The sequence below is a fragment of the Petaurus breviceps genome, unplaced genomic scaffold (assembly GCF_028583685.1).
Source record: "Petaurus breviceps papuanus isolate PSGF00001 unplaced genomic scaffold, PetGlider_PUasm1.0 91041, whole genome shotgun sequence".
Lineage (NCBI taxonomy): Eukaryota > Metazoa > Chordata > Mammalia > Diprotodontia > Petauridae > Petaurus > Petaurus breviceps.
Genome location: NW_027187400.1, coordinates 10,341,557 through 10,353,284, shown reverse-complemented (window position 1 = coordinate 10,353,284; position 11,728 = coordinate 10,341,557). Strand labels below are relative to the sequence as shown.

General features: G+C 47.1%; 1 protein-coding gene across 2 annotated transcripts in view; it reads left to right on the top strand.

Moving 5' to 3' along the window:
* The window catches only part of EPHB2 (EPH receptor B2), a 257,539-nt gene that overhangs the window by 127,062 nt on the left and 118,749 nt on the right, over positions 1–11,728 (top strand). The gene's annotated exons all lie outside the window — the stretch shown is intronic.

Here is an 11,728-nt window from a genome sequence, read left to right as displayed (position 1 = left end):
GGCAGAAGCACAGATGGGAGGTGGGACGGGACTCTGTAGTTTGGGGGGTGGGGAGAGGAGAGGGCAGCCATCGTGCAGAATGGGGAGAATGCTGGTCTTGGATTTAGAAGGCAGCGCTGGTATCAGCTGGGTCTCACCAGTTGTGTGGCCTTAGGCAAATGACTCCTTCCTAAGAGGGTCTTCGTTTTCTCATATGTAAAATGAAGGCATTAAACTAGGTGATCCCTCAGCGCCCTTGCATCTCTAACAATCTATGTTCTAAGGCCCTTCCAGCTCTGACATCTTGTGTTCTAAGGGCCTTTTCTGCTTTGACATTCTCTGTTCTAAGGGCCCTCCCAGCTCTGACCTTCTGTGTTCTAAGGGCCCTCCCAGCTCTGACATCCTGTGTTCTAAGGGCCCTCCCAGCTCTGACATCCTGTGTTCTAAGAGCCTTCCTAGCTCTGACATTCTGGGTTCTAAGGTCCTTTCCAGCTCTGATATTCTGTGTTCTGAGGGCCCTCCCAGCTCTGACATCCTGTGTTCTAAGAGTCCTCCTAACTCTGAAATTGTATTCTAAGGTTCCTCCCAGCTCTGACACCCTGTGTTCTAGGCTCCTCCCAGCTCTGACATTCCTTGTTCTAAGGTCCCTCCCAACTCTGATATTGTGTCCTATGGGCCCTTTCAGCTCTGACATCTTGACATCTTATGTTCTATCATCTTTCCTGGCACTAACATTCTATGTTATAAGCTTCCTCACAGCTCTGAGATTCTATATCCTAAAGCCCCTTCCAGCTTTGACATTCTCTGCTCTAAGATTCTGTTTTAAAACCTAAGCTTCCATTGCTGGCCCTCCAGCCTCTCTCCCTTTCTGAGCAGGCCTGGTGTTCAGAGTGATCAGGAGCCCCCTCCCCACGATGCCCCTGTCCTCGCCACCTCCCCCAGAGCTTCATGGCCAGGCTGGTGGTGGGGCTCCAGACAGCAGGTTGTCCCCGGCTGGCTGCCGGGAATTTTATGAGCAGGATTTGGTGCCGAGCTGTTTTGCTTCACAAATGAGCCCTGGCTCATCTGGGGAAAGTTTGCTCCTTTATGAATGTTCTTCAAAAGCCCAACCGTGGGCGCTGGGCCCATTGCCATGGAAACGGCTTTGGGTGGCTGGAATCCTCGGTCCCTCCACAACTGTTGCCAAGTTGTGAAGACTGCCAGGTGCGTACGCCACCAGCAGCCCTCCCGTCCCTTTGCCTGACATCCTGTATAGTCGGTCACCTGCAGGCTTGTTCCCAGAGCGGGCATTTGTCCAAGGCCAAGAAAAGGGAGAGGGTGGGGGTAGAGAAGGAGAAACGAAGAACAAGTGGGCAATAATGTGCTTGTCTCCTGACTGAGTTTCCAAGGAGAAGTGCTCCACGGCTCCCTTGGGAGATCAGGACTGAGGATCCTCTTTTTACAGATGAGGAAATAGGCCCCCAAGACATGAGGTGACTTTTTCCCTTAGGCCCTACTTCTAAAGTTGGAAGGGACCTCAGGGATCCAGACCAGCCCCTTCCTTTGATGGATGAAGAAATTGAGGCTTGTCTAAGGACGGACACCCAAGGAGTGATCTAGACAGTTTTTGAACCTAGACCCGCTGACTGAAGCTAACTCTCTCCAAGGTTCCATCTGCTTCTGCTTCATTTGGCAGGACCTCAGAGGTTCTCTAGTCCAGCAGCCCTCACAACCGGAACCACTGAATCTCCAAATTGGTCAGGAGCTAAAAGTCCATCTAGTCCAGTCTCTACGTGAACAAGAGTCTCCTCTGGGACACTCGAAGACACCCCCACTCCCCCCTCCTACTCCAAAGCTGACATCTGCACTAATAATTGTGAATAATTTTACAAGGGAGAGGGGGGTCTTGGTGGGTTTTTTTGTTTATTTTAGTCTTTCTTTGTATCCATAACACTTAGCATAGTGACAGACACATAGTAGGTGCTTAATAAGTACAGGTTAACTGACTGACATGAGCTGTAGGAAAATCGCTTTGATAGCTGAGTGGAGGCCAAAGTGGAGTGAGAGACCTGAAGCAGGCTGACTCACCACCAGGCTCTTGCAGTACAGGCGATGAGGGGCTGCCCCAAGGGGACAGAAGGAGGCCTTATAGGAGAGATGTTTCAAAGCTAGGATCAGCAGGACTTGGCAATGTACTGGATGTGGGGGCAGGGAGATGAGAGAAAGTGAGCAGCTGAGGGTAACACCTACATTGTGAGCCTGGGTGACTAGGAGAATGGTCATCCCTCCAAAAAATAGGAAAAAAACCAGAGAGTAGGGTATGGAGGGAAAGATAATGGTTTGGGCTTTGGACATGTTGAGTTTCAGAAGCCTATGGGACATTCAGTTAGAAATGTGCAATACCAAGTTGGAGATGTGAGACTGGAGGTTAGCAGAGAATCTGGAGAAATAGATTTGACTTGACTTGAAAGGGCCCTTAGAACAGAGAATGTCAGGGCAGGAAGGGCCCTTAGAACACTGAATGTCAGAGCCAGGAGGGCCCTTAGAACACAGAATGTCAGAGCTGGGAGGGCCACAGGATGTCAGAGCTGGGAGGGGCCTTAGAACACAGGATGTCAGAGCTGGGAGGGCCCTTAGAATACAGGATGTCAGGGCTGGGAGGTCCTTAAAACACAGGATGGCAGAGCTGGGAGGGCCCTTAGAGCACAGAATGGCAGAGCTGGGAAGGCCCTTAGAACACAGGAGGTCAGAGCTGAGAGAGACCTTAGAATAAAAGAATGCTAAGAATAGGAATGTTCTTAGACATCACTCAGTCTGATTCCTTCATTTCACAGCAGAAGACATTCACCCAGAGAGAGAAGGTGACACAGGTGGCGAGTGTCAAGCTTGGCCTACAACCCCTTCCTCTAGATTCCCAGTCCAAGCTTCTTTCCATTACTCCTTCCTGCTTCCTACAGTATATCCTGTGTCTTCTGATTGGCCCCATTTTCAAAAGATCTTTAAGCTTACAAAAATGGGCTCCACCTCCCACTCTCCTGCCTTTCTAAGTGAACTTCATGACCCAGTGTGGACCCCAGGTCCCTTTCTAGCTTCCTCTAAGAAATTGCTGCCACTGGAGATTTCAGTCTTCCCAACTGTGAAGGTCAGATGTGAGGGAGCGAGGTGGAAGCACAAGGGCCAGTTAGACACCATCATCAGAGAATCAGAGAATATCGGGGCTGGGAAGGATCTTCCAGCCCAGGTCCCTCATTTTACATATCAGAAGCCTGAGGTCCAGATTGGTTAAGGGACCTACTTATGGCTATATAATTATAGAGAATCTCAGAGTTGGTGGGGAGCTCAGAGTCCACTAGCATGAAGCCCTCTCTAGACAATCATTCCTTCTGGAATATACTTGACAAACGAATGGTCATCCAGCCTTTGTTCTATGCCTCTAGTATGAAGAGGAAGCCCCTGCCTCCAAGGCATCTCCCAAGCTACTCTGCTTCACCTATGAAAGCTCTGCCATTGAACTAGGTCGAGCACAGATGCCCGAGGCTCTCCACTAGAGACCTTCTTCCCAGATTAATTACTCTTTAGATACTGCCAGAGGGAGGGTACCAGACCTAAATCACTTTGCAAGCCTTAATAGCTAATGGCTAGCATGCTTGCTCATGCACGTATATGTGTGTATATACTGTATATACATAAATATGTATTTAATATATGTATATATACACATATATATCATTTTAAAGTTTACAAAACACTTTACAAATATTATCTCATCCTCACACCAACCCTGGAAGACAGGTAATTTTGTAGATTTGTAATTATCCCCATTTTACAGATCAGGAAACTGAGGCAGATAGAGATTACGTGACTTACCAAAGGTCACATAGCTAGCGTGAGGCTGGATTTGAATTTATGTCTTCCTGATTCCAGATCTAGTGTTCCATTTGTCGAGCCACCTAATTGCCTTTATTTAAATGCTATTATTATTCAATCAGTTCCAAATCCTCTTAGTTGTATCATACTATATGTCCTCTAGCCCATCTAACTCTATCCCAACCACAAGAATGCCATAAGAGATTTTGTCAAATACTTTGCTATAAAGCTCAGTGAATTATATCCACCACATTACCCTATCAATGAGTCTAGCACTCCTGTCATCAGAGGAAATGAGGTTATCCTTGCATGACCTGTGCTTGATGAACCAACCCTGGGTCTTTGTGATCACTGCTTCCTTTTCTAAATGTGTACTAACCATCCTTTTAATAACATATTCTATAACTTTCCCCAGGAATGAAAGCTGAGCTCACTGACCTAGAGTGTGCAGATTCCATTCTCTCCCCCTCTGTTTCGGACAATCCGGACATTTGTCCTTCTCCAGTGTTTCTCCCAGCGCTTCTTTCCATCTCCGTGATCTTTCGGAGACTACTAATGCCTAGCCAGGTGGGGAGAATCAGTTATCTAACTGAATTACAGTGCTTGGCACACAGTAAGCAATTAGTAAATGCTTATGGTTGACTGACTGAATCCAGCATTGTGGAACCCTATCTCTTAAGCTGAGGTGAGAAAGAGCAAATGATTGAATTAGAGTAGAGATAGTAGAAATGAGGAGAAAATCAAGAGATCTTGCAAAGAGTTAGCACATTTCTATTTGGTCATATAGCAAGTTTGTAGCTAAGCTGGGACTGAAACACAGGGCTCCTGACTCTTAGCCCAGACCTCTTTTGCAGAAATATAAGTAGGATTTCCTATAACCAGGGCAAATCCCGCTGAGCAGGGGGATTTGAAACCAAATGCCTGCCCACTCTCTAGCAGATAGTATCCTAGAAATTATTGTAAACATCTCAAACATCAATTCCTCAATCAAAACATAAGAGGGGGAAAGTGGGCACTGGGGATGACCATTTGGCTAGGTGAGGGAGCAGTGGCAATAGGCCATTGGAGGACTGTGGGGCTCAGTTGCCTGGAGAAAGCATGCGCCCTTCACGTCCATGCCTTGGAACAAAGCCCCAATTATCCTGCCCTTGTTAAATCTCTGCTTTTTTTTTTTCTGCTCATCACCCTGGTGAAGAAGCAGCATTGTCTTTTACTCTCCCTTCTGTTAAGATTCATTCCTTTTTGATCACCTGATTTCAGAATATAGAGAGGTCAAGGGCCAAGCCTTGGGCTGTGTGGTCACCATGGTAACCCATCCTTGGCTACCTGTCCAGAGCTTCAACTCTCAGCTATAGCTAATGAGAACCTAGCGTGCAGTGGGCCAGTAACCTGCCTGCCATTCTATGATTCATCGAGGGAACTCATGGTGACCAGCCAACTCTCCTTAATCAGATTAGCAGCCCCTGAAATCTGCCTCCAGCAAATGCCAGTACCATTCTTCTAAAGACCACCATTCCACCATGGGGGAGCTCCAGGGACTGGAGGTGGAGAGGTTGGGAGGACAATGTTGACTTTGAGCACAGGATGCCCTGCTGATTCAAAGTCCAGCAGCTGCTGCAAGAAATGTGTTTGACTCTCTGTGCAGCATGGGAGAAAGGTTAGAGGACCCCAGATTAGAGGTAGAAGGGACTTTTCATCATAAATAAATAAATAGACTGAAAGCAGGGATCTTAGGGTTCAACTCCCTCATTTTACAGATGGGGAAACTGAGGCTCAGAAAGGTTAAGGGACTTGCCAAGGGTCACACAGCTAGTTGTGTCCAAATCACTTACTAGTTAAACTCACGTCTTCCCATCTCTGGGTTCAACAGGATCCTCTATAAACTCTACCTGCCTGCCCTTAGTCAGATGGCTCCTATTTGAGGCAGAATTTGAACCCAGACTCAAGTCCATCACCCACCCATAAGGGCAGTACAGGCTGCTGTACAAATAAATGAATGATGGGAGACTGAAGAGGGGTCACCTCACCTACATCTGCCACCTAGTAGCTGTGTGGCTTTGAACAGGTCACTACTGATGGGGGGTGGGGGTGGGAATGGATGGTTTGAATTGGATGTTCTCAGAGATTACCTGTGCCCCTGACAACACGTCCCAGGGAGCTAAACAGTCCCTGTGCTGTGTTCCCTCCCATTTCTAATAGTTGGCCCTTTGGGGTCCCTTCTGTTTCTCACTATCTGTGTTCTCACATTTTATGTTCTAATCCATCTGCTCTGGAGGCGAGTATAAGTTGGGGAAGTGGGAAGGGGAGGGCTAAAAATTCTCAGGGGCAAAAAACTGAAAGAAAAACTGGAGAAAGGCCCCTTCCCACTTTTCCATCCTCTCCCCAGTCCATCCCCCACACAGTCATATTCCTTATCCCTTGGGAAGCCACTATAGCTTAAGAGGACCTGGCTTCCTGGAAGCCTTTCTGCCTGACAGTCCCCCCGTTAGGGGACCCTTCCTGTTCTTTTCCAAGATCAACTGATCTCAGAGAGGGTCAAGAAGTCAGGACCCAGGACAGTGAAGGTTGCCACGGTAACCAGTCTCCCCTGTGGGCAGGTGAGCAGGACAGCACTGGCCCTTTTCAGCAGAGGCTGAGGCTATAATCAGTGACCACTGCAGCTTTCCCTCCCATACCCCCATCCCCTTCTTTCTGACCCTGCCTGCTCTGGCCAGTAACCCCTGCTGGAGGTGTGAATGGATTTTCACGCTCCTCCTTGTCCCTGTCAGTGACTGGCAGCTAAGGAGCTCAGGGAAGCCAGGAGAGAAAAAAAAATCCTCCAGTCATTGGCTCTGGGCTATTGCCTCTCCATCTGTATGGGAGGCCAAACCAGCCTCAGGAGAACGTTGGTTTTCCGTGCAGACGGAACTGTTCATGTCCACAGTGACAATTAGAGAGCCACTGGGCCCTACTGGAAATCACAGGAATGACCACTCATAATTACCCATTACATTGATTGGATTGAATGGACTGGAATAGGATCTCCCATGCCAACATGAGCGGCAGCAGTGTGTGACTCATTAGAACATGGGATCTGACTGAGTCAGAGGGCCACTTCACCTCAGTGGGCCTCAGTTTCCTCTTCTGTAAAAGGAGAGCTAGATAGCAGCAGTGATCACAGCGGGATCTGTTAGGTCCCTTCCAACCAGGACATGCTGACCCTCAGACATTCTTTGTTCCAAGACCCTTCCAACTCTGACAGTCTATGTTCTAAGATCCCTCTAGCTCAAGCATCCTGTGTTCTAAGATCCTTCCTCCCTTCACAGTCTATGTTCTAAAACCCTTCCAGCTCCGACATTCTATATTCTACTACTTCTTCCACATTTGACCCTGAATTCGAAGGTCCCTTTTGGATCTGATGTTATTTGAACTTTTAAGTCATAAGATCAAGAAATAAACCTCCTCTGTTCTGTACAGAATGGAAAGGATGGATTCTCTTAGCCACTCTCCTATTTCTCATTTTCCTGGCCTCTTGTACAAGTTGGCCTAGCTGACTTCCCATCTCCCTTTCAGCTCAGAAATTCTGTGACCTTTGGCCCATTTAGCTCCTGACTCTGAGCTATCCTTATCCCCTATAGCCCAGAAAATGTGGATGCCTTCTCAGGAGCTCTGGGATGAACTTAGTTCATGGGGAAGATGGTCTTCTTGTCCCAGCTATGCAGTCGATGTGCTAAATTACATTAGCAGGAGGGAAGAAAGAGAAGAATCAATAAGTCAGTGGATTGGAAACATCTCTTAATCCCAGCAACTAGGACTTTCTCTGTTGTATCACCTCCTAGGGACCACAAGGCAGGAACTAAATATAACTTCACCCATTCCATACCTCATCTCCCAAAGACAGGGAAACCCAGCTAGAGAATTCCTTTAAAGACACAAGCAGACAGGTCTCTTGGTTGATGTAACTGGACTTGGCATCTTATCCTACAGTCTTAGAATGCCATAGGATACTTTAGAATATCTAATGGCAGGGCTGGAAGACTGCATGTCAGAACTTGAAGGAACATAAGAACAATATCAGAAATTTAAGGGACCTTAGAACACTGAATGTGAAGATTTGAAGGGACCCTATTCAAAGAACCAGAGAATACTGTCTGTCAGAGCTGAAAAAGATCTTAGAATATTGCATATCAGTTCTGGGAGGAATCTTGGAATGTGGCACATTCTGTTCATTTCCACAAACATCACTTGAGCACCTGTTGTATACAAAGCACTGTGCTAAACAGAAGAGTTCAAGGGTGAGTGAGGTTTGAGAACATTCTTTGTGAGAGTTTGCCCATGCAATCCCAGTGATGTTGTGGATTCCCAGATGGCCTCTCATTTGTAAGCCTCTCACGGCTCACTGAATGGTTTTTGTTGGCTGGATTAGATGCCCTGAGTGTGTGTCCCATGTTTGTTTATCCCGGCCTTGCCTAGGGGAATGGTCAGCCCGGAGACCGGCCTCCTTCTGCCGTCCCACTTTAGAACATGACTCAGACTTGCTGGTGACTTCAGCAGAACTTCCCTTTTAATAGCTTGGAGGGAAAGCCCATCCCCTTCTACCCTTGAGCAACCTATGACCTCTCCTTCCTATAGAATCTAAATCTGCTTCCACTGTTTGCTTGTGTAACCTTAGACACTCTGGGGCCTCAGTTCCCTCCTATACAGAATGAAGAGGCTGGACCAGATGGTCAATCAGCAAGCATTTATTAAATACTTACTGTGTGCCAGACACTGATCTAAGTACTGGGGATACAAATACAAACGAAAAGAAGGATGGTCTCTGCTCTCAGGAAGCTGAAAAGCCGAGAGGGGCAAGGGTCATGGTAACTAAGACAGGAGAGTCAGAAGCAAAGCAAAGGGAGGGATAGTGGATGGCCAGCTTGAGCCCTTCCCCAAGATGGTGGTCCTGGGAGGAACTTGCCAATGGAAAACGGGGGCTAATGGGGCAGAGAGCTATTCTAGGGTGAGATGGCCACAAGTACTCTCCACTCATCTTCTATCAGCCGTGTAATTCTGCCGGAGATCAGGCGATGGTATCTAAGGACCATTCCATTTCTAGTGTTTTATATTCTAAGGTCTATTTTAGTTCCCATATTCCATCAAGGAATCCATCAACAAACATTTATTAAGCATTTACTATGTACCAGGCTCTCTGCTAACCATTCGGGATATGAAGACAAAAGTAAATAGGCCCTGCCCTTAAGAAGCTTACATTCTAAGATCTCTCACAGTTCTCACAGTCTGTATTCTAAGGTTTAAGGTCCTCCCAACTATGACATTCTAAATTCTAAGATCCAATCTGGCTTTGACATTCTATGGTGTTTTTATTTGCCTTTTTTTTTTTTGGAGGGCAATTAGGGTTAAGTGACTTGCCCAAGGTCACACAGCTAGTTTTTGTGTTAAGTGTCTGAGGCTGGATTTGAACTCAGGTCCTCCGGACTCCAGGGCTGGTGCTCTATTCACTGTGCCACCTAGCCACCCCAACATTCTATGTTTTAAGGCTTCTTCTAATATTCTGTGTTCTAAGGTCCCTTCTCCATCTAACATTCTATATTCTGTTTCCTTCAGCATCTCTAAGACTGTGAGCTACAAGCAAACATTACATATATATTTGTAGCTGGAGTTCTAATAGGGAGATCCCAAAAGTGATGGAAAATCACAGGCGTGATTGTTGTTAATGTGGCTTCTAGCTCAAATATTCCATGATTTTTATGATTCTGCCATTCCCGAAGGTTCCATCTCTCCATTTCCTTGTCTTTTAAAAATTCTGTCTCCAAATCCCTGTCTCCAGTTGTCTCAAGATGTCTCTCTAGTCCTGTCTTTGTTATCTGTCTCTTCTTCTCTTGGGACCCTTTTCTTTGTTTTTCTTCCTATGTCCATCTCAGACCTCCTAAAATCCCCAAACCTCATTTTATGCAGTTCTATGCAAAAATCTGGGGCCTTGCAACTTTGAGCAGGGCCCAGGCGGCCTTCACCTGAGACCCCTCACTCTTGAAAGCCGAGGCGAGGCTATTAACTGGCTTTGATAGAGTCCGACCATAAATAAATAAAGCAGGGCTGCTACCCCAGAGAATTTGTTTAAGCAGCCTCGGACTTCATCCCAGCTGTCTACTCTGGCTCAAGCCTACTCCCAGACCTCCCAGCCCCATGGGACATGCTAGGCCTGACAGATTCTGACATGTAATCGCTGCCCCAGGAGAGAGGAGGGAAAAACCACCACTGGTCTCTCCAAGCTCCCATTAGTGTCAGTAATTGCCAATCAATTTCCTGCTAGCCTGGTGGGGCAAAGGCCTCTCCATATCTCAAATGGGGAAGTTGTTCCTAATGGCTTTTATTTTGATTGCTATAAATTGATTGGGGTTAAGATAAAGGAGTTTCTTTTCTTTCCAAAAGCCCTAACTGCCCCCCTAGGGCCAGTTATTCCTGTTGCTGTTTGGAAGTTACCCACTCAACGCCATTGAAGGAATCATTGAATTATAGAGAGTTTGAACTGGGAGAGACCTTTAAAGCATAGTGTACCAGAAGAGCCTTGGAAAAAGAGAAATTAGAATATAGAGTGTCAATAATGGGAGGCATTTTAGGACATAGAATGTCACAAAAAAATATATATATCAGAGCTGGGAGGGCCCTTAGGCCACAGAATGTCAGAGCTGGGAGGGCCCTAAGGACACAGAATTTCAGAGCTGGGAGGGCCCTTAGAACACAGGATGTCAGAACTGGGAGGACCTTAGAGAATTTCTGACCTGGGAGGGCCCTAGAATATAGAATGTTAGAGCTGGGAGGGCCCTTAGAACTCAGGATGGCAGAGCTGGGAGGGTAACTCCTCTGAGCCTGTTTCCTCATCTGTAAATGAGAAGTAGTTGAGCTCTCATCCAGTTCTGTCCTTTGACCACAAGCTTCAGGACCCCACCCCACCCCCCAAAAAAAAGTCTTCCTTCTCTCTCCTTGTTCTCTCCTTCCCAGGGTATTTCTGATTATCAGCTAGGAAAGGACTTGGCCAACTCCAAAGCACTCTCCCAGTGTGAGCTGCTTCAGCAATAATGCCTCACTTTTATAAAGAGCTTGAAGGCTCACAAATCGCTTCACATATATTATCTCATTTGGTATCATTATTACTATTCACAGGAGGCAGAATTAAATTACTGGGAGGAGAGAGAGTGAGCAGGAGGGAAATGGGGATAGGGATGGGGGGAGGGGCAGGCCTTGTTTCCAGGATTGGGAAGCAGGAGCCAGACAAAAGCAGCCTTGGCAGAGAGAACCAGGCAAAGGTGGGCCCTAAGGCAGCAGCCCTCAGCCACATCCAGGGAGCCAGGCTGGCAGAGCTCATCCCTGCTCAGTACTCAGAGTCCTAGCCAGCTTGCTTCATCTCGCCCCCCACCCTCAAATCCTCTTGGAAGGATAGGACCAAAGAGAGCCTGGACAGATGCCTGCAAGGGGGCCAATTGTGTGGTGTTTTTTTTACAGCACACTGCCACATTTCAACATTTTGACAGAGGGTTGTAAGCTGTGAGGGCCGTGTGGCAGAGGCTCAGGCCTGGAACTGATCCCCCAACTCTTTTGGCAAGAGAGTGGTCAGACCCTAGGAGCCTGCTTGAGACAGTCTGGCACTTGGGCAGCAAACCTTCTTGGGGCTCTTGGAAGTAACTCTTAGAGGCAAAAAATATTTGCACAGTAAAGAGCCTTAGGACAAAGAACAAAGAACATTAGCATAAAGAGCATTAGACCAGAGAGGCCTTAGAACATGGGGTGTCAGATCTGGGAGGGCCCTTAGAACACAGAATGTGAGAGTTGGGAGAGTACTTAGAACACAGAATGTCAGAACTGGGAGGGCCCTTAGAACACAGGATGTCAGAGCTGGGAGGGCCCTTAGAACACAGGATGTCAG